The sequence below is a fragment of the Passer domesticus genome, chromosome 14 (genome assembly GCF_036417665.1).
Source record: "Passer domesticus isolate bPasDom1 chromosome 14, bPasDom1.hap1, whole genome shotgun sequence".
In the NCBI taxonomy this organism is placed as follows: domain Eukaryota; kingdom Metazoa; phylum Chordata; class Aves; order Passeriformes; family Passeridae; genus Passer; species Passer domesticus.
Genome location: NC_087487.1, coordinates 15,986,789 through 16,011,093, shown reverse-complemented (window position 1 = coordinate 16,011,093; position 24,305 = coordinate 15,986,789). Strand labels below are relative to the sequence as shown.

At 38.6% G+C, this 24,305-nt stretch overlaps 2 long non-coding RNA genes across 3 annotated transcripts in view; one reads left to right on the top strand and one right to left on the bottom strand.

Moving 5' to 3' along the window:
- Nucleotides 1-24,305, bottom strand: part of LOC135280989 (uncharacterized) — a 96,289-nt gene that overhangs the window by 69,935 nt on the left and 2,049 nt on the right. The gene's annotated exons all lie outside the window — the stretch shown is intronic.
- The window catches only part of LOC135280990 (uncharacterized), a 35,383-nt gene continuing 22,168 nt past the window's right edge, over nucleotides 11,091-24,305 (top strand). Inside the window, exon 1 of the long non-coding RNA XR_010347788.1 lies at nucleotides 11,091-11,284. This is a non-coding gene — a long non-coding RNA (uncharacterized LOC135280990). The remainder of the gene's footprint in view (nucleotides 11,285-24,305) is intronic.

Here is a 24,305-nt window from a genome sequence, read left to right as displayed (position 1 = left end):
AAAGTCCCACTGTGCTGCCAGTGACAATAATCATGATGCTGCTGCAGTGCCTTGATTACACCCCTGTGCTTTTACCTACTGCACTGGCTCCTGTGCTGCAAGACACCAGCATTTCCCACTGAGCTGTTGGTGTGACTTTCTTTTAAAGTCTTTCCCACCACCACCACTGTAAGCCTAACGTTGCATTCATAAAAACAAAACAGTAGTCCTTGTGTTTGAATGGCAGATAATTCAAGTAATTTCTTTTATGTATTTCAAGTATACTTCACTTTGCAAAGTTTCAGTTTCACAACTCAGATGGTCCACAGGATGAATATATTCTTTTGAAACATACTTTTTATGCAGTCATACACTGAGACCTTGTGTGTATTGTTACACACATACACCTGCATCTACCAAAACGCAGAGAGCATTTCAAATGCACTTGTGGGAGTTTGGAGCTGAATTCTGCCACCTTGCCCTTAGTCAGAGGAAGGGATTACCCACAAGGATTCTAAAATCCCAACTTCCTTAATAAAGTTGCCATTTAAATATTTACTGGATGCGCTAATGGAGAAGAGAACCAAGTGATAACAGCTGTGATAAAAAGCTTCTTACATTTGAAGCCTGCAAAGAGAAAACCTGTGTCAACTTATTTTTCTAAGCAAAAGATCTATGGTAAACCTGGAAGTAGGCTGTAAACCTAATTACATCAGGTTTTCTCAGGCAATCGTTTTAAATTGCTTTGAAGAGAAACTCCCATCAATGCAAACATCCAGGAGTCATCTTTTAAGATTGAAAATTATCTTTTCATCTGCCAAACAGGAAAAATGATTGATTGCATTTTCACAAATTTGAGCCCTCATTTTTAAGCCAGACACAGGACTTGTGAAAACATTTCTGAGGTAAGGCACAGTTTCACTATTCTGTTTCTTTTCCAAATATATATCTGCAATGAATATGCTGACTGCTCCACTTGCCTCTTCTGTGGGCCCCACTATGGCAGTCTTTTCCAAATGCTTCTCTTCTTCTTTTCCCCAAATTAGTTCTGCATAATCTTAGAATTTTACCTCGTGTAGAGCAAATACAGAGTCATGTTTTACTAATACCTTTGCACTTCTCCATAGATTTTCCTGAAGTTAACAGCCTTCTGCCTCTCCCTTTGCTAACTAGGGATTACAAACACTACTCCAGTTATCCTCATCATTCTAAGTCCCCAAACATCCCAGAAATTATCAACAGTCACCTTTTGATCACATTACATTCTCCACATCTGCCTAAGTATTAAAACCACATTCATCACCATAAAATCATGGAATGGTTTGGGTTGAAAGGGAACAAAGTTTGTCTGATTTCACCCCTGCCATAGGGAGGGGCACCTTCCACTATCCCAGGTTGCTCCAAGCTCCATCCAACCTGCCTTTGGACATTTCCAGGGATCCAAGGGCAGCCACAGCTGCTCTGGGCACCCTCTGCCAGGGCCTCCCTACCCTCATAGGTAATAATTTCTTGATAATATCCAATCTAACCCTACCCTTTTACAGTTCAAAGCCATTCCCCCTTGTCCTGCCATTCCATGCCCTTGTCAAAAGTCCCTCCTCAGCCCTCCTGTAGCCCCTTTAGGCACTGAAAGCTGCTCTAATGATATGATAATCATGATATGTGATTTTTCCAAACCAAAAGCAGATTTTGTAATAACTCTAGCCCTTGATATGTAAGTACATTAAACCTGCCTTTCTTCTCTCCTGTCCTAATAATTAGCGTTCACATGGACTGCTTGGAATGATCTCTTGCAATCACACTCACACTGCCCACCTGTACTGAAAGTTTCAAGTACTGAGACAGCATAATTTTCTGAAAATAAAATATAATGGCCACAGCAGCGAAGAGGACATTTCATTCTTCTTCCTTAAAGAAGAAAAACCTTTGGCAGTAGAATTTTGAAAATCAACACTACAGACAGCTTTTTTCCCCATTTTTGACAGTTTGTGGCAAAGTTAAACAGCACTAATGCATTCCATTTGTTTCAGATAGATCAAAGAAAGAAAATGTATCAGCAAGCAAAGTTTTCACACACTCTCCTCCTTTTCTAGAGGGCTTTTTAATAGAAATTATTGTCATTTAGCTCATAGATTACCTTGACTGTGCAGGAGAGCAGCATTAGGTCATGCAACAGTGGTCATGCATGACCTTGGGATTTCTGAGCATGCTCCTCACACTTTTGCAGCAAGCCTCACCTGAAGTTCCTTGTCAGCACCCAAGTCACTGTTCTTCACTAAAATCTAAGATTAATAACTCATGAGAGATAATGAAGACAACTAAGCATCTGTTTGAATACTTACTGAAACCTTGGTATTTACCTAGACTACGAAACACAGCAAAATATGTTCCTACTTATCTTCTACCAGCCAATATTAGGAGTTATTGTCAGTTTGAAATATTTTACAAGCCTTTAAAACATTCACTTCAGGGCAAGGGTGCTGGCCTTACGCTGGCCAGCAAACATACTGAAAATAAGCCTTGGCAAACAGTTTTGACAGAGATATTTTGGGCTTCAAGTTTTGTTGATAATGCACAGACACAATCAGTACGACATGATATTTTTATTAAAACTAAATTGTGCATATGTTAAAGGGATTAAAAACTGGGTGATGGCTCTCAACATGTTGCTAATAGGGAATCAGTCAAAAAACAGCCATTTCTGTGAAGATGTGCCTTAGCTTGTCTTGATCTACTGCTGCATAGTGTACATATCAACAAACCAGAAGCAAATAGAACAGGGATACACTCACAAATTTTCAAAGTAGATAAGAATATGCTGGATCACCAGCTGTGACTAAAATTTGTTTGTAATGCTTGATGTATAAACAGGGAAGAAAAACTAAGGAGGGAGAACAAGCAATATATGCAGCAGTGATATTCAGTCATTAACAAATTACTTGATATGGAAAACAAAGATTGCTCCCCCTGAATTTTTTAAGACACAGTCAAAGTTTGGAAAAGCTGCTATGTTGGAAGAGATCTAAAATATCAATCTAAATAGGTTGTATACAAAACTTAGAGTTTGCAGTAGAAACATCATATATATGGTGAGCAAGACTCTTCTTTTCTCTGAAGAGACTCATGATCCTTACAGGTACATCACATGCAGCTGAATGAACATGTCTGAGACAGCAGCTGTGACAGGAGAGAGGATAAACCTTTTTCTCAATATTCTCCCACAGCTCCACCACAGCAGGGGACAAACCTCATGTTCAGATTTAGTTGCAGGCTTTGACCAAATTTTATATATATGTTGGAATAAAGAGTTCTGTCTGAAGAAGTAATGCTTTGGGTAAAATTCACTTCACTGAATTTAGCTTCCCAAAAGAGCCACTCGTGTTTGTCTTGAGAATTGTTTTAGGGGAAGCTGTTGGTCATGCCAATATAATTCCCTTCACACAAAAGCACAGTTCTGTACTGGATACCAGCAATCTATACAAAGTGATGTTATTACCAGAGTTACTATGTATGTGTTGGCAATTACATATATTTTTCTTCTTACCACTGTATAAATTTCCTTTCCCTAATAAAGTGTGCAAGGTTTCCCAAAGAGTTTAATAACCCAGACTCACTCAAGTGTAGCTGTTAAAATAAGCTAAACTGGTTTAACTTCTGAGCTGTCAGACCTAATTTCAAATGATGAGATGTGACCACTGTTTTCACGTGAATTGCTAAAATTAGGTAATTTCCAAACATATGCAATAAATACAAGGAAGAACGTCAAAGTTCAGGGCTTTTTTTGTTGTGAATTTGCTTTCTTAAATAAGTGGCCAAGAAAAAGTCATTAATTTATTAAAAATAATCTAAAATAGTTAAAACTGTTAACATACTAATAAGCCATGAAGAGTAGTGTTCCTGTATTTTAAAAAAGTTAATTTTCAAAAGGTATTTTAACTTTTTTTTAAGCTATCTGGTTCAATCATTTTTTTTCCTTCAGGCAGTAAAAGCAAATGCATATGGCATGAAAATCTGTTAAAACATAGTACTTTACACCTTTGTTTGTACCTGCTCCAAATATATTTGTCTATAAATTAACTGCACATGGTGGTTTTCACATTGGCTTATTTTATCCATGTGTTCAAGAAATTTAATACATCACTTGTGTTCCCTCTATTACAGCTCAACTCATCAGACAAAAAGAGGAGGAGTATAAACATAGCTACGTATTTTTGCATTTTTATATGCAATTTATGCCCATCAACCATATGTAAAAAAGGTGAGAAAGTAACCCTGTATTTCTTTCTGCTGTATCTCAAGAGCTGAACTCTCTACAAATACCAATGTCTGAAGCAAGTGGTGGATACCCCATCCCTGGAAGTGTCCAAGGACAAGTTGGACAGAGCTTGGAGCAACCTGGTCTGGTCAAAGGTGTCCTTGCCCATGACAGGGGATGGAAGGGGATGACCTTTAAGGTCCTTTCCAACCCTAGCCATTCTAATTCCATGATTTTACAGGCAGAAGAACATTTACTGTCAGTGGCCTGCAGGGCAGACCATCCAGTTGGATCCACACAGTAATCCCATCCCAACACCAACCATTCCTTCATGCTCTCCAGCAGCAATCAGCACTCATGTCAGCAGCTAAACTCTTACTGGGAGTTTTTCTGATGGAAATCCACAGATCCCAGGTATTTCCTACATGCTCTAAAGACACCCCAGGCCTGCCTCCTGCTCCTGTGAGCCAGGGTCCCTGTTTCAGCAAGGCTGTATCACAGAATGCCCCAGGCTCTCCGCCAACTCCCTCGGCACACGCTTCCATGCGAAGCGGGACGGATGTTTGGTACATGTGGGCTGGGTCACCTCACCCCTCTCTTAATTTTAGCACATGTGAAATTTGCCATATGGGCAGCTCTGAAGAGTGAAGCCCTTCACTTTCTTGCAAGAGTAGTAGAGCACAATCTTCTCCATTACTGTTACCTTAATGCATCTCATCCCTTGAGATAACTTTTTAGGAAAGCTGAGCTGGATCACCAAGTCTAGTTCCCAGCTCCTGCAGACAACACGTTCCTTTCCACAGGCTAATCAAGAACTTTCTACCTTGAGGGTTCACCTTCTCTGTTCCTACCATTGTTCCTATTCTCAGGTTGCTTTCAGATTCACTCTTGGAACAGTTCAAAGCTTTGTTCTCACCTCCACCCTTTATTTAGCACTGTGTTATTGCACCAATAGTATTCTTGGTGCAGGTAAGAGAATTAAGACTCTTCTTTGCATTCCCTCCTTGCAGTGGAAGCCTCAGCTTCCAGGCACAGCAAGCCCATCTTTCTTAGTGACCAGAAATCTCATTTCATATCACCTTTGCTATTAAATCAGCCTGCTTTGGATTCAGACAGAAAGTTGAGACTTGAACTCTGCACTGCCTCACCTGATGCAATGGTACACTTATTTAAAGAGGTTACATATGGAAAAGGTTAATGCCACAATCCTGCAAAAACTTGCCTAAATGCCTAATTTCAGGCGTATAAATAATTCCATTAAATTCAAATTACTCAAGCCCACTGAATTCAATGTGCCTATGCCCATGACTAAATTATAAGGCACAGGATTGTGGATGTAGAGATCGTTATCCATGACCCAATTTGGTGGGTCCTCACATAAATCAGATAAGCAAATCCCTTTTGCTCCTGTTTGCACTCTGCAGAATCCTTGCAATCCTGGATGTCTTAAAGAGATGACAACAGGGAAAAGCAGCCAAGTATCACAGGCACTATGGTGAATTTTCAACCGTGGCCTCAACCATTTTGTTTGGTCATTTTTTAAGAAAAAAAATATACTGTAAGCAAAATTAAGCACAGTTTCTTAGTGCTACTTATATGAAGAGATAGATCCGTGTTCCAAATTTTAACTAAGCACTGCCTAAAGGGTGGAAATACTGTCTTTAGGAGCTTTCTTTAATTTTCTCTTCAAAGCTTAATTACATTACAGGAAATATTTGGCTAAGGTGTGGCTATTCATCATAGTATCTCTATTACCAGCATCATCAGAGAGGTTTCTGTCAATTTTTCATTTTAACCTGGCTTTTACTTTCATAATATAATTATAACCCCTCATTTCATTTATATTATAAAGAAAAATTACATCTCTTAATTTTCTTTTACTAAAGGAAAAGCTTTTTCTCTAAAAAAACCTATGTGGTAGTATGCAACATATTTAGAGCTTACGATCAGCAATTTCTCTAAAGAGGAAGATTTCAGGAAAAAGTGACTCTAAAAGTAATTTCAGCAGCAAAGTAGATTAAATATCCACCATATTAGTCACAGAGTATTAGATGGAATTGGATTGACTGGAAAGAGGTCAAAGAGTTGCTGAAGGTTTTAGCCCACCAGAGGAGCAATAAAATTCAACCATACTTAAAATCATTAGCTTTAAACCCTTTGATATTAGATCCAAACCTCCAGCTCTCACAGAAGGAACCTCCAAGCACCATGCCAGGCCAAAAGGAAACCCTCTAAGACATCCACATTTCACGGAAACCTTTCAGTGAAGCACAGCAGTGAGAACAGAAAGAAGCTGCACACGCAGGAAAGACCGAGCCACAAGCACAGGGGAAAGGAAAATGCAGCCTTTAAGGAAAGTTGATTTATAAAATAGCAAGATATTCACTTTAACAAGTACTAGTGGGGCCCAGGGGGATTTTTTAGGTGGCAAAAACCCCACCCACCAGTTCCTGCATAGTTCCTCCACTTCAATTCCTTGCTCCCAGTCCCAGTGCTTGTTTGTCCCTTCCTTTTCTCGTGATGACAAGGCACATTCCCCCTCACAAAGGACAGGTTTGCCCAGCAAGTGTGGCACCAAAACGAGACAACCAGGGATCTGGATTGCATGACATGATAAAGGAAAGACGCCATGTGCTGACAGCAAGGCAAGGAGGAAATCTGAAAACACAGAAGTCATCTAACACAGCAACAATCCAAAAGAAAGAGAAAAAGGCAGAGGGGTAATTAAAAACCCTGAAGACAGTGATGGGTCTCAAGTTTTTGAACTGACTTCCTATTTAATAGAAAGGATGGTTTCCACCCGAGAGAAGAGAGATAAAAGAGAGATTTTGCTGTAACTAATAACCAACTGACATATTTCTGTTGGTTTTGTACATTTCTTCACTCATTTTGAAAATGACAAGTATAATTAAAGTTGTTAAATACATTGAGAGACTTGTCAGTCAACTAAAATATCAACTCTTATAAATTCTCCACAATAAGCACTGCACACAGCACAATGCAGAAGAAATTAATCTCTCACCAGAAAGATTTAGTCATTTGATGATCCTAAAAAAAAAAAATCCCAGATTTTCTATTTCCTGGGGCAAAATGAACTTTTCTTCATGTGTTTGTGGATATAAAATGCATGTGTTTAATTTAACTCCTGCAGTATAGCAAAACAAAAATTTTATTAAGAATTTTGGTGCTATTCTGAAATATTTAGGGGTTTAACTTTAATGCACAGCCTACAGGGGAGCACATTAGGGGTTTTTATTTTGCACAAGTATATTTTTTTCACAAAGGATAAAACAAAAAAGAGGATGTTCCAGAAACATGCATTTTAGTGACAAGTTTCAGTGGAAAAAACCCATGGCTGTGCCCTGCCACAAGGCTCAAACTAAATTAAACGCAACCCAGGCAATAATTAAGTTTTGTGTATATGTATATGCAGGATGATTTTAACCCACATAAAACCCCCTTACAGCTATAGCTTTGCAAACCACTCAGAAAGAAGACAAACCCTCAAAGTGTGACTTCAACACTCAGCTAATCCATGTGTGCCAACAGGTATGACATGATCCAAAAGGCTACAAGCCAGTCAGGAGAGAAGAGCCCATGGAAACACATGAACTACTCCAGAAAAAGTGCTGAAAGAAATAAACCATCCTGGAAAACGTGCTTTTTCAGTATTTGATAAGAAACAGTGCCTCAAAGCAGCCATCAAGCATCAGTCTCCAGCATCTGATCACATTCTGATGGAACAGTGGATTAATTTCCTGTGAATTCACGAGCAACCTGCGCTGGAGCCCTGCTGCAGCCTCACTGCTGAGCACAACACGGACCCCACAGATGGCACAGCCCCTGCTCACCACATCTGTGGCCGTGTCCCACTGCTCTGACCCCGGGGAAATGGGAGCTGGGCACAGCTCAGGGCTCGTGGGGCTGCAGGGGGCAGCGCAGGGCCAGGAGGGCAGCAGGTCCTTCCCTCCCTCCTGGGTGTCCCCGTGGGGACAAACCCTCAGAGAGGTGGGCAAAAACAGGTCCCCAGGACAAACTAAAACCCTTCAGGAAAGCAAAACCTATGGGGACACGAAGCGTATTTAACATAATTAATGGAATTTAAAAACTCATTTGAGTTTACTGCACTAGCTGTATAAATACTGCACTTGCTGCATAAATATAATCAGAGAGAAGGAAAAAAAACCTAAACAAAAAACAAACGGCAAAAAAACCCAAACAAATAAAAAAAATAAAACAGACAAACCTAAACCAAACATCACAAGAAGATTTCACTTGGCCACTAAGACACAGGTTCAAAAGCAAAGTCTGTGTGACAGGAGAATAACTTCCATCTTGTCAAAACCTTCAGTAAGTGATTCCCCTTCCAGGCTGAATTCCTTCTGGTACAATAACTATGAGCTTACTCTAGAGACTGGAATTGATGCTGTCTAAATTAGCACAACTGGTGCTATACCTGAGTTCTCATGCTATAAATGAAGCAGCCCTGATTATAAAATAAATTTTAATTCTTGCTTGAAACCAAACTAATTTTTTTCTTTCCCTCTCCTTTTTAAAGGCTGGTTTATGCTCTGGCATTTTAGCACCCTCACTAGTTGTAGCAGAATTTTTGTTGTAGTCTTTCAAAAATGATCAGATGGGAGCCAGACCAGCCTCTCCCCTCCTGCCAGTGGAAGGTCAAGCCTCAAAGCAGCCCAGGCTTTGTTGTTGTTTAAACCTTGACAACACTGCTGGCATTGTCAGAAATAAGTGAAGGTTTATACACAGGGAATACCTGACCACTTGGAGCTGGATTGGGATCTCCTGTACAGAACAGGTTATTGATGAATAATTTGATATATTATTACAAATATGCTTTATAAAGCAGGACAGTTTCTTTTTCACTTCATGAAAGTAAACCTAGAGACATTATAATAATTTATTTTCTCTGATGGAACTTACTGCTTTAAGCCATTTTGATGAGTAGGCACCAGTGTCATAGTAGAGTAAAATGTGCACTCACAAATATTATCTGAGAATAGTCTTAAAATATCTCCAAGGATTTTATATGCTAGGTAGAATACACTATCATATCAAAGCAATTCCTGTGTTCCATAATTTAAATCAGAGCTGGAAGAATGAGGCTGGGGTGATCAATTTCTTTTCAGGGATAGTGACTGAAAGAATAGTTGACGTTTCATAGGTTTTTTAGTGCCTAAAATAGTGTGGTTTCAATCTCTGAAGGCTTATTTTTCTTTCTAAAGATGGCGTGGGGCCTGGGGGACCCACTTAAAGTTTCTTGCCATACTTGGCCAAGAAACACAAAGTGTTGGTGAAGTATAAACACAGAGCCCTTTTTCTTTGACCCATTCTGCAGTGTGATGGGATAGTGTTGTTAGTTTATGTGAGAGAAAATAGCATAGGCTTTCTGAAAAAAAAAAAAAAAGTGGAATTGGATTAAGGCCTTTGTGCAAGCCTCAATGCTGAGGGGAATTAGCAATAGTTGTAGGCACTTAAAGGAGCTCTCATGCTGAAGCTTATCCCAGATTTTACACAATAAACATTTGAATATCAACAGTGTTTTGCAACTTGCAGCACTAATGTATAAACTTCTTCCTTTTGAAACTCCCAAATCCCTCCAAACGTTCGCAATACCCTCTACATAAACATGTAGGGCCTATAGTGGAAAACACCCAGTCAGGGATGTAAGTCTGATTTTTTTATTTCTTTCTTTTTCATCCCTGGAATCTAAAATGAGATCTACTACCATTAGCTGGTTTAAGCACTTCAGAAGTTCTGTATTTTAACCAACTTTTTCCCCTCCAGCCTCACTTTCCATTTAAAAGACAAAGATGTCAATGAGACATGAGCTTGACTTAGGTATCCTAATATTACATATTTCATGCTACAATAAAAAGGCACTACAAAACCTTTGAAGTGATTCATTAAAATACTGATCTATTCCTCTTATCAGTATGTTCATAACATTTTTTTTAGCTCAGCTAACAAGCTTAAACCACGCTACAACACAAACACGTGGGACAAGGATTCAATTCCCTTCCTTTAAACTCATCTGCAGGTGAGCAGGACTCAGAACAACGAGGAAAAGCTGGACTTGCTGCTGGAGCTCTCCTAACATCCATGGAGCTGCTGTCATTGGCTTAAAGTCAAGCTTGGCGGTTAATGACAGGTTGAGAGCTTCTAACATTAGGTGTATAAATCCACACTGACTAGAGTTGGGAAAAAGGTCTGTCTTTTCAGATAGTGATCAGCCAGATTTGCAGTTGACATGGAATTCCTACTGGCTTTTTTAGATGCCACTTAATTTTGGTATCCTCTTTAAAGGATGACAGCTGATTCAGGAACAAATTACTTCCACGCTCTTGGTGTGAGCCCAAAGTAAATCTTCTCAATACAGTATTTAATTATAAAAGATTCCCCCCCCCCCACCAATTCCCTTTTTAGGTAGGTATGCATGTAATCAATTTTACATCTTTGTAGCTGTAGCTGTCCACTAAAAGATGGAACAAAGAAATAAGCCCATGGTGAAATAGCAGGGTGGGAAAAACTTGGAGATCATTTTTTGTTACAGTGTTTGTTTTGTGCTTGAAAGGACTGTGATAAGAAACTCATTGCATTAAGAAAAAATGAAGACATTACTGCCCTGTCCAGCTCTGAAGCATGTTGAGGCAGTTTGCCTATTGAATTTGATACAATGATGTATAGATGAATAAAGTTATCTCTAGTATTGAATGGGACGGTGTCAGTGGGAGGGTAAAAAGGGAGGAACTTGGAATCTGAAAAGAATACTTTTCCCCCCCTCTTTTTAAGAACTTGAAGGTCAGGGTCCAGCTGCCGTAAAAGGCTAGAGGACAAACAAAATGCTGCACAGGCCCAAATAAAGACAACTATAGACACATAGCAGAGGTTTCCTGCTTCAAGTAGCTATTATATTAACCTACACTTTAGGCAAAGAGCATTTTAGGTTTCACACTGATGAAAACATAGGATGAGCAGAAGCATCAATAAAAGTTGCACCTTTAATGAAACAGATGAAACAGGCCAGCAAAGGTAGGAAACAATTTTTTAAAAGAGGAAATTATGTTGGTTCTAGTTTTCTTGAAACTAATTATTTTGATTGAGATAAGGCAGTAAACTTGCTTTTCTCTTCTTTACATCCAGCCAGAAACAATTCTAATAGTTCTGTTGCCTGGCTCCCTGCAAGGCCTATATCATAAACAGCAAGAAATACAGAGTCTTGAAATTTGAGGTAGTATATGAAAACTATATACTTGAACTCATTGTTCATTCATCCATGCTTATAAACTGTTAATATTCTGATAAGCTGGCTTTCACATTATGGTCTGGGAAATAAGGGTAAGAATCTTCAGTGAAGCAGTCAGAAGGGTTAATATCCCTGATGAGAGGGGAAAACTGCATTAAAACATCAAGTTGAGCTGCATTTTGTCATTCATGCTCAGTGCTGCTTTTGTTGTCTTGTAATTACTCTAAATTTAAATGTCCCCCCATAAGATGAAAGAATGGCTAGTATTTTTTTTTAAGAATAAAAACTACTAGCCTGTGCTTTTCAGCAGGGGGGAGGAGGGGGCTGGATAGCTTTGACTGAGTTTGCTTGGCTTTTTTTAAAACAAAAAAGAAACAGTGGAGGCAGAATTGCCTCGTGATGTCGGGTTTTTAATGTACATAGGAATAAATTTAATAGCTTCAGATGACCATTATAAAAACCAACCCAATTCACTGAATTACTGTTTTTTCAACATTGGGAGGTTTTAATTGTTTGGGGGGTTTTGCTGCTTGTGTTTTATATCAGTGACATAGAATTCTAAAAAAAATGTTCAAATTAATTTAACTAATTGATTTAGCATATACATTTAGTAATAAAGAGATGTACTGATGCCACATAGTCAAATAAGCTCTTTCCAAGTTAACTTCTAGACCAGATATTTAATCATGTAAGTTAGCAGAAAGGCAAAGGCAGAAACCTGAAAAAGGCAGAAAAAAAAAATCTTTCATTAAAAAAAATATTTTCACCTTCTGACAAAAATGTTTTAAGAAATAAAAGCTGGAAATGAAGGTTGAAGTATAACATGAAAAGAAAAAAAGATGCAACAGTTAAGCCTTAAAACCACTGTTTCCAGGCTAATGTGTGTTGTAGATCATTAGCCGAATGCATTGTCTAATGGGCATAAATGAGAGCCTTCGTTTTGAAGTTCCTCTTTCATCTGCAGTCAAACTTTGAGTTTGATCCAATCTATAAAGATAAATCTAGGGATTAATCTGGAGGTTTAAATGGTTTAGCCAAAGGTTGGTCCAGCTTTATAATAATGACAGCTGATTTGTGTTACTTTCCACTGAGATTTCTTTTTTTTTGGATGACCCCCCTACATATTGCATCTTGCAATTAGGCTGTTGACAACTCTATTATGCTGACAGCAGAGGTAGAGCTACATGGGGAATTCTACAGCATGTTGTGCTGTAAATGTTACTCACAGATGTCTTAAGAGACTGCAGCTTGTCCCATGTGTTCCTATCTCTGCTGCAGCACATCTCGAGTTGCAGTTGTTCCAGTCAGAATTGGTGGCATGCTGAGCCTAATGCAACTCTTACCAACAACTTTCTGAGATTAGGAGCCTGTCAGGATGATGTCAATGGAGGTTTAAGAAGTGCTTTCTGAAGTTGTTCTGAGTTAATAATTAATGGGTTGATTATTTTACTCCCTTTGATAGCTCTTTTATATTTGGATGCAGCTGGCTGGAAATAACCACAAAGGGAAACCGATTTTATTTGCCATTAATTTTGACTTTACTTAGCAAATTATCCCGTGTCCCACCATCACATCTTTGCTAATCTGGCTGTGCTGTAATGTGAAGATGAAATCTTTGATTAACAAAACAGATTAATCAGTTTCTAGAGTGTTTTGGGGTAAGATGCATGCACATACATCTCCTCCCAAGTAGTTTTCCAGTACATGCTTAGAGATGTGTTAAGTGCTGAAAGCTGTCGAGCAATAATCAGAATGTTTTTGATGTAGCCTGCATCTTCCTCTTGTAGAAATAAGTGTTTTGCCAACTAAAGCAGAAGCATTTTGTCTGCACAAGGTGAAGATTTGGCAGTGCATATGGAAAATACAAATTTAAGGCTCAAACCTTGTATTTTACACCCAAAAAATCAGCTTTACAACTGAAATTAATCCAAGCTAATTTCCAATATTACTTTCTTGCTATGATAATGCTCACAGATGCTAAATACTTCCTAGATATATGTCAAGACTATGCCCTACCTTAAATAATTGCTATTTTACATTGATTTATTTTCCAGTACTTGAAATATGTGCATATGTATCCTACCTACGCATTCCAACTCTGGCACAAGAGCAAATTCACACATATATGACCTTACTTTCCTTACAAGGAAAAATGCTGGAAGATTCAGCCCTTTATGAGATCTCTGTACTGCCACAAAAATATAGTTAATTTACTTTGCAAAATAGTTTTGTCAGACTGATCTAGTCTATTAAAATTACTCCATAAAAGAAATTAGGGAAACTGAACCAGAAGGAGAAAAAAATGTCTCATTCTGGCTATTCAGAGATTTTGTCACTGCTTGAATATTTCCATCTACAAATTACAAGCAATAGATTAAACTTATATCCTTAAATGAAAAACATCATCTTTTCTATTTAGGTGAGAAAAAAATCTATGCAAGAAATGCATTCAAATGCATTTGTGCTATTTTCATATGAGAAAACTAATAGTTAAGCATATTTTGTAATTACTCACAAATTAAGAATCAAAGCAAAATGTAGTAGTTAACTAAGAGCTCTGTTTCTCTCCTGGGTGACCTACCCAGTATAAATGAAATTCTACTGAGACAGAACACTTTACTAGTCAGATAATGAACAAGCCAGTTTATTGTATTGATTTTTAGAGAACACACATCTCTAAGTGGCACGACTAAACCATATCACCAATTTTCTAGCTATTAGATATTTGCCATTCTGTGAAATAAGTTTGGAGTTCGTAACAAGCACATACTAAAAACTTTTGCAGTAAGATCAAGAAATAAAAATAGAAACTGTTGCTATCTATGAGGACACTGCAGCAGGATCCTGTAGATGCAATAAATCTACATTTTGGTCCCCAGTTTGTAATGCAGTGTGTGGATTCAGCTGTAGAAATGGGTATCACCTGTTAGCAACTCTAAAAAACTTCAATACCAGCAGAGATATGACTCCCCCCTACCACCACTGCACATCTCAAACACATTTGAGTATTTGAACGTATTTGTGAACTATGAAGGACACCCTTAAGAGTTAAGAGAAGCTTGACCATCATGTCACAGTTCTCACTGATCATCTGTAATTGAAAAGAGCTTTTACTCTCCCTGCCTTCCCAACCCCAGCTTAAAAATGGTTTTTAAAAGTTGACAGGCATCAGCAGGGAAGCTGAAAGGACAGCAAGGTTTTTAGATTTATTTTTTTAATACATCCATACCTGTTGAGACAGATTAAGTCAGGAAAAGATGCTGTTTCAGTCACCCTGAGAATTTATTATTTGAGCTGGATTTGATATTTATCAATAATATGCAAGTAGGACAAACTTGCTAAAGCGTGGTGAAGGAAGCGCAAGAGCGTTTTTTAACTTAATAACAAATAAACACTCTGCCTAGTTTTATATATAGATGTGTATTTTTATCAATAAAACACAAATACATTGAACTGCATTCAAGCATAAGTCATTATCCTCTGCATTCTCTCTCCCATTTAAAAAAGGACAAAGATAACAGGGAATTGTAAGGATTTTTGTTAACGTGCACCCTATAAAACTATCTGATTGAAACAGTATATTCTCCTGAGAAACTTTAAATCTGGTCTTCTGCAAAGCACTCAAATTTTAAGATAACTACAGATAACTGATTTTGAAAGGCAGCATTATGAAAGCAGAGCTTATAATATTTCAGTGCCTGCCACTGGACCTCACAGCAGCAATTTCTCCGTGACTTGTTACTACTTTAAAATTAAAGTTTGATATTAAGGGAACACTTTAGTGTTTAGTTTACCAGAATGTTAAATTTTAGCTCCGTGCTGTGTTTTTAAATACAGAGAAAAATGACTGAAGAAATATTTCTGAACAAATAACTCTATCAGTTCCAAATGCCTGCAGAAAAAGCACAGAGTGAGGGGGTCTATACCTGCGCTTCAGACTTCTCCAATCTAAATAACAAATATTTTGTGCAAATTTTAAGATAATCTATTTTTAAACTGCAAATAAACATTTCAGCTCACAAAGCACATAACTAAATATAGGACTTTTCTAGTGTTTTTTTTTTTCCAGGAACATAAAATATCCCCAACAGCAAAATATTTTAAATTATTTAAATAAGCTAACACCTAAAAACAGCCATGTCCCAGGTACAAATTCTGATCCTCACTTCCACATAGAAAATATTTGGTTTCTAATATGAGCAAATATCTTGACAAGTGATTTTATATTAAAAAAAAAAAAAAGACAAAGGAGCATTTCCTGCTGTGTTAGCTCTGTTTCACTGATGTGGCTAAATAGATTTTTAGCATTCACCACTTCTTAAAGGTACATATAACCAGGGTGATGACAAGATATCTGTGTCACGGCAAATTGGGAAATAATTATTCTGTTCTTTGATTTATTACATCAGTTGTAAAGTATCTAACTCGAACTGGGCACTGCAACCTCTGCACATGTGAATTCCTCTCCTGATGTTATTTGTCTCAGTCTATTCATTTTGAGTTTAATTACTCACGGGCATAAAGACGGACAAAATTCGGACCTCAACTCACCACTTTACCCCTAAATCTTCATTAGCCTCTGTCTAAAAGGCTTTACCTGTGTAGCAAAGAAAGGAGCAAATTACACAGTTGCTCCAGTGTAATTGTTTTAGATGTTTGGAGCTGGAAATAAAAGCTGTGTTAATAAGTGCACAGCTGAAAGCTTCGCTTTCTATAGCGCCCAGACGCTTGTTTGCATTTGATGAAAATTATTAATACTAACACCAAAATGGTTTGGAAACCATTTATATGGAATACATACCTACCTCTTTGCTTAAAATCAGTGATCCATTAAGGCTTTTCTTGCTTTTTTCCAAGCTGTGAGCATACTGCGTATTTAAGTGTGTGTAAGAGGGAAGGTGGGGGGTAGGTTTAGCTGAATAAAAGATTGCTTGATATCTTGAAGTCCTTTGAAGAGTTTTATAGGCTTATAAAGCTCAGTGTGAATGAATGACATTTTTCCCCCTTTACTTTTTACATATGGAAGTTTGTTAACCTGCGTTTCAATTAGGGAATAATTATTAATTACACTAATTACAGGTTTAAGGAAAACCACATACTTTGCAAAAAAAAAAAAAGTTAAGCTTAGGGCTGAAATTGTAGCTGCAGACAGTGATGCTCCAATAAAGGCTGAAGCAACACTTGTGGAGGGTTTTATATAAATGCACACATTTCTTTAACAAAACAATAAAGCACTAAAGCAACTTTTATAAGAAAAATGCACTGAGAACATATATCCAATAAATTATTTCAGACAATCCAGGGTTTTTTTCACCAAGAGTAATAACCATTTACTTTGTTTTAAAACTAAAACTCCACTGAATTTATTACAATCTGTATACAAAAAAAACACAAAGCAGTCTTATTTGCTTATTTAACTATCTACACGAAAAAAAAGTACAAATTGCAAGTTACCAAGTGCTAAAAATTATAATAATTTGTTCTGACAAAAGAAAGCACTGCCTACATTATTTAAGCTCACAATCATACAGTTACCCTGAAAAGTCAGAAAACGTAGATCGAATGCTGTAATTTTGTCCTGAGCAACTCCCTTAATTATATTTCTCCTTATAATCTTTAAATTCTAAGCAGAGGAATCCTTAAAAAAGTCTTTCTATTTTTAAATGTCCTTTTTTTTTTAATACGCTCTGTCAATTATACTTCCAAATAAACTTTTCAGAATCTTCTAACCCTGGATATCGCTTCTCCCTGGGAAAAGACACCCTCGATGTTTTAAGAAATGTACGTGAACTAGAGGCTAGTTATTTACATTTTTTGCAAATATACAAAGTAACAAAACCTGGCACTTACTAGAAATCTGTTAGATTTTAATCCAGTGTCATTTTTAACTAAGGATAAAAAGTCGCATAACCACAGATCATTATTTTTAAAGCTTAAACTGCCATTACTGCTCATTCCCATTTACATAGTTTACTGAATTTTCAGGTGACTTCAAATTATAAAATATTAAAGACATAAAAACACTGTTGCTATTAAAAAAAAATCTCTGCCCAATTTTTTTCTGGTTTTCACACCAGTTTTCCGTTGTCTCCTGCATTTAGTTAAGCAAGTGTTTTAAAGCACTGAAAACTCTTTCCATCACATTATTACACAGCAATTGAGACGCATTTGCATAATGAAAAATAATTAGGTAGATAATATCAATAAGTATGATTAAAATCATCTATTGGGGGGGGGCTTAGTGGGAAGATGTAACGAATATTTATAAATTACCATTGTAAAATTAATAATGTTAAACATTTTTTTAAATAGAATGCAAAGCAGACAGCAATTGTTTTATTTTAAACCTCTTTTTATAATGTTGTTGCATTTTCCACAATTAACTGGAAACTTAATCCATCAAAAGTACATACAATTAAATCAACTATACAGAGATGAAATTACTTTTCATATTTCTCTTCCCATGCAGAGACAGAATTCCAAAATTAAAGTAAATTAACTAGATTATTGAAATCCACTTGCAATCCTGATTTTAGACTTAAACAATATTTTAGCAAATACTTAGACAATTACTGTTTATATGGGAAACAGAAAACTGCCTGCAGTTTTAGATGAACCCAATTCCAGTAAATAACTAGAGCTGGAATCATACTTAATTACTGTAGTCAACAACATTCATTATTGAAGGCAGCATACAGCTTATATTAAAGCATACCATTATATATTTACATATTTGTTATTTGCACATTTTTCCTAATAAGATAAATTAGAAAAGATGAAAAATGTATAGGATGCTTAATATGCTGGTACTAGGAAATGCAAGTATTAATCAATTTGGCAAACTAAGATGCAAAAATCCTTTCCAACAAAACAAAAAATATTTTTAGGTCCCTACAATTTGACCAAAATCTTCCTAACCGTGCCCCTGAATTCAGCAGGGCTCAGACAAGGATCCTCAACATGCTCACAGAATTTCTTTCCTTTGATTTGAGCTACTCTCAAACTGAAGAACTACTGCAGCTCGACTTTCTGCCACAATTACTTTAATTTTCAGACAGCAGCTTCATTTTTTTTCCTTTTATAATCTATTTTAGGATTAATAATAATAATTGCTCTCGCTGCCTGAGCATCACTGACATTAAGCAGCATGAGAAGATGTGCCTGCTCCCAGGGTTAGAGTCCTACTTTTCATTGTACATTAAGGCTCTGTAGGGAGCAATCTCTGGGAGGCTGCCCTTACAGAAACACCCTTTTGAGTAATTTTGGGCACACATTGTGGCTTCTTTCCTCCTTGTCCCTCTGCAGAAATATTGGTGCCCAGAGAGCTTTCCCCAAATACACAACATCAACCTGCACAGAGAGGTCCCTTCTGGCTTTAGCCCAGGGTGCAACTCCCTCCTACTCGACAGCAGCACAGAAATAGTTGCAGCCCAAAAAAAAAAAATCCCCACAAAATGTGACAGGTCTGGACAAGCAGCTGGTGCACACATCACACCAGGGCTGTGACATGCAGTAGCTCTCAGGGCAGCAAAGCAGACTACAATAAAAGCAGACAGCTGAAAAACAGCCAGCAGCGACTTTGGGCATGGACCTGTCAAAGATTCGCTCACTGAGGCTCCTTGGTGACTCCCAGAAATGTTGTGGCTTCTATGTTGGGGGGTCTGCAAAACCTCCTGTGGGCATTAGGAAGCGTAGAGGACCCACAAGGTGTCCAATGGCACAAAGCAGTCATGTTTTCCTACAAAATGTAACTTAAATGCCAGAGGAAAGACAAAAACCAGAAAACCCCTCCAGAAAATCCCTCAAACCTCTAATTTCCACTTCAGACCCTTGAACAACTTTCAAACCCTTTTTGCATTAACACTGTTTTGTAGCAATTCCCAGAAAATTCAGGCTTTACTTCTAACATAGAAAACACTTCTAGATCCTCTAGCTATGAAATTTCCCACATCCAGTGGATCACTAAGCCCTGGGCAAAAAGCTGGAATAGCCCTAAATTCCACCTGCCTGAGCAAGGATCTGCTTCCCACCTTTGCCAAGAGCCCTGCAAAGGGACATAATTCAGAGACACTGCTCAGAGCACACCCAAAGCAAAGCAACTGTGGCCCCACTTGCTCTCAGGTTTGTGAGGTAAATTTTCCTTTCCAGCTGCCTTATACGAATTATGTAGATTTCACCACAGAAGGGGAACTGACAGTGATCAATATATCCAAATTATTGTATTAATAACACAACAATTCACAACCACTGAGGGCTGGAGAAGAAACACAACAGAAGCAGGTCACACCAAGGCTTCCTGAAGCCCTGCACTTCTCTGTGTCCAGGCATAACTCCTCTAAAACCAATGGGAATTTGCTTGAGCAAGGATGATAACCCTGAAGTTAAAATAACCATTGCTTCACTACAGACCATTTCAAGGACTAGGTCTGATTATTCTTCCTCAGCAATGGGGAAAGCTATGCTCTCACATTTCAAAATCAGGGGTGGGCTGAGAGGGCTGCCAAGTCTCCTCCAGCATCATGGCACCTCATTGTTAATAGTCTTCAGAAGCCCCTTATTTCCATTTACATGAGTTCATTAGGATTACACAGGTGACTGATGTTCTATGCTAAGTGTCTCCGTGATTGCACAAAGTGCCATATTAACAAAAATCAAAATAAAAATGGTTTGTCAAACACCACACAAAATGCTGCCGAGTGCTTCACGGGCAACTGTTTTAGCCTCCATATGCTTGCACACTATGAGTCAATCTTTAATTACATGATCATATAGAAAACTCCAGCCTCAGTGGCAGGGGCTCTGCAACATTACAAGCAACAAAACCCAAGGGAAGGAGCACACAGGGCTGCTGCTTCCCACTGCTTCCACACCGCTAACGCTTCACCAGCACCTCCCTGATCTCAATTCTTGCTATTCTTAACTTTCCACTAGAAGAAAGGGTTTGTTTCAAGACTTCAGAATGCAAAAGCAGATAAAAATTTATCTTCACATCAGCAAAGCCAAGCTATCTTTGAATTTTGAGTCAGGCCCATCCTGAATATTTTCTAGTTGGATTACTGCTGTCCTTTCCCCTTTTCTCCCAGCCACGTGAGGAACATGAAGTCTGCCTCTATAAACAGTGCCCACTTGCAGTTTGTTCTACAAACCCCCCAGTTTTCTAATAACCAAAGGCAAAATACTCAAGGAAAATGGTAATAGCAGTAGAAACCAGAAATATAAAGAGTAGATGAAAACCATGGGGTTGGGTACATGTCAAGGACATTTTTCACCTGCATTTCACAGCCCTGACAATCAGCATGTGCCAAGACAGTCCCAGACTGGAGCCAGGATCCCCAGTCCCAGGAACAGAGCAGCCCCAGGAGGCAAGAGGGTCCCAGCAGGCAGAGGAGGCACATCCCACCAGCAGCCTGTAACTACAATGCCCCAAAAACTTCATGTCAGGGATACTGGTCCTTTCCTTTCCCTCCTGTGACTTTTTAAGCCTGAAGCCTGCTGCCCTTTTCCCAAGGCAATGGTCAAAGCATGCCAGGTAAGCAATTTTATCAGGAAAACAGAGCAGAGAAGTTAAAGCAGTTTGTATATTACATTCCATACACTTTATTTATACCACTCTCTGTGTTCAATACAAACAGAGCCAGGCAAAACACCAATGCAACAGATTCATCCCTGATCCTAACACATAAGCCTAAATGCATCTTTACTCCTAGAAGCAGTCCTACCTACTTCAAAAATTTTAAAAATCAGACAAATTAGGTCATATTAAGCTTTAAACTTTGCCTCTTTTTTTTTTTTTCCTTCACATAATTTGCTCCTTGATTCCTGAGTTGGGGTCTTTGAAAATTTTGCACACTAGGCATTTGTGTGGCAGGCAGAGCGTCAGGGAGCCTCAGGTGGATTTCTGGACAAGGGAATAATATAATATGCTGGAGTCTGCTCAGTGCCCTCTCCATGCACAATAGCCCTGAGTGGCAGCGCGGGGTAAGCGGATGAAGCAGGAAGACGTGCATGATCTGATGAGCTTGGCTAAGCTGGGGGAGTCTCCTCTACTCTGCTAAATTAAAAACCTCCCTGCAATTTCAGTCCTAATCACCCCCTCTGATGCTGTAATTGATGATGGTCAGTTAACTCCTTCACTCCCGAGGCCATTTATCAGAACCCAGAGAACCGTGCATCAGCCAGCGCTTCGTGACTTAAATCCCTTCAGTTTAATGGGGGTTTCTGGAAATGTTAGGGATTTGTAAGTGATATGAAGAATATGGGAAGTTGCAGCACAAATATTTCGTGGCAGGCCTTTGGATACTTCAGATCCATAATGCCCCACTCCCAAGTGGTACAAGCTGTCTTTAAGCCTGGTTTGTGGCACTGAGACATACATTGGCTTCTCTGCCACTCTCCTCCCTGTGGCTGGCACAGGCAAGGAGCCAGCAGCATTATTACACCCTTGCACCTCCCAGCTGGCAAAATGGCCCTTTGCAGCCTTTACCAGTTGGTGCAAGCTGCTCTAACTTGTGTTGAGAAACCAAACCAGAAAAGAAAGTCCTATTTGCATTTTCAGCCTGATTCCAGACACAGCCCCTGTATGCTCCACACACAGGCTTACTGTTGGCTCCTACACAACGTGCTCCAAACTTAATAACAAAGGTGTGACTGGAGCTGTTAAAATGATCCCGGAGATAAATAATATCTTTCCATTCCACCTCCTATTTATTAACATTTTTAGGGAATTGTCTGTACAGTGCATTGTTCTCTTGCAGAATTCTTTTAAGTCTGTTTCATGCCAAGAAGGGGGGAAAAAAATCTATAAGATGTGATATATGTTTATACGCTGCTGAATAAGAGGCTTTGCAGCATTGGGAAATCTATAGCATGAATTATTCTAACTGATTTATAATAGACAGTGATGCCTTAAGGACTCTATTCTGACTATTGTGCTTTCATGACAGGGTTGATGTACTACCTGCACTGTGTTCTGTAACTAGAGCATCCAAAGCAGATGCCCATATACCTGCTTTAGAATTACTGCCTATTACTGCACTTTAGAAAAGGGCAAGCAGCTTGCCCTTGTTATATTTTTAAGGTTATAATTTTTAAGGTTGTGTCTCAAAAGACTCAGATCTCAATACAACTGATATTTAATATAATTCCAGGATCAACAACCAGTCATCGACCCTAGATTTTTAAACCTCTCCTTCTGTATTAAAAAGGCAGCAACTGCTAGAGTCTGTTCTTTTATTTCTGTTGTGTTGCTTTGCTTTCTTTTCTGCATGGGGAATAGGTTATAGAGTCTGTGTAGTGTGAACCTACTTAGTTTGCAAACCCCAGCACTGCAATTCTATGATTAGGAAACCAACTGGCTCAGGAGACACCTGGGTATCAAAAGATGAGCCAGCTCCAAGAGGCCAAGGCAGAAACCCCTCTTTGTGGCCCAAGCAGCAGCAGTTCAAAGCTGCTCTCAGAAGATTTCTAGACTACTTTACCCAGTGATTAACACCTGACAGGTGATTGATGGGAAGAAAATGGACTGAACTGATAGACCTTTCCACCCAAGGCATTCCTTGTTACCTGCCTGCAGAGAAGGACTTATTTTCTAGATACTTTGACAGATCAAAGCATTGATTCCAGACAGTCATTCCTACTCAGATCACTGATCCATCTTGTGAAGAGTGCAATATTCTCATAACACTTCATCAGTGACCAACATTAAAAAGAAAAAAAAAACAACTTCTCACTTTTCTGGATGCATGAGGACAGAGTCCTGGCTGGTTTCCAGCAGCCTTTGGTCAAGTCCAACACTAAAGTAATTGACAACATAGCAAGAGGCAAGAAAATAGTTTTATTAGAGTCCATTTTGAAGAAATAATGTCTCAGACCCCCAAAGTAACCATATCTTCCCTCTTCCAACACTGCCTGCACTGTTTGACTAATGCAGCACAATACCAAAGTTCATATTAAATGAGGACATGACAATTCAGTCTCTAACACACAACAAAACAACTGGCCCTGAAGTTCTTCCAGTACAACCAGGATCCACATGGCACTGAAAGGTGGAGTGTCTGCCAGCCAGTAAATGAATTTAATTAGGCACTGGAGTGCTGGTCTCATATGGCTGGAACTGTTGAGTGTAGGTGTGTGTGCATGTGCACTCTTGACATATTAGCAAAACTCAGCCAAACTGCAAGAGAATCCATTGATTTCTCCTGCAGCAATTAAGCCAAACAGACCACCCTGACCATGCCAATAGGACATCCACTGGACTGGACTTGTGGGGAAACTACTGTAAGGTTGAATGGGAACACACAGAAAAACACACCTGCAGGAAAACACTGGAGTTCCAATTTCTATATGACCTGGATACATAAATATACAACTCCTATACAATTTAAATTATTTCTTCACTTTGAAGCCATTAAAGACAGGAAAGAATTGAGCCTGGTAATGAAAAAAATAAATTAAAGAGCATCTAAAATATCTGAAGATTAGGGTGTCCCTTTTACAGGGCAGATTTGATAGCTTTGCTCAGAGAAAAAGCATGAAAGGAAATGCACCAAAGACATTTAGGAAGCTCTTCCATTTACTGGGTCAGATACCTAGGTGCAGCTGTGCTTCCATATCCAAATGACATGCAAACTACTACAACTGCATGCAATGTGAAAGGTAATTTAGTCACTTCTTTTAATATGTGCTTTTATATATATATTACTGACCAGCTCTCTGCACCTCTTCAGGCACTAATACCAGTACAGCCAACACCAGAACTGTTTCCTTCTGCATCTTAGGGCAAGGGAGGCAGGGGCCACAAACCAAATT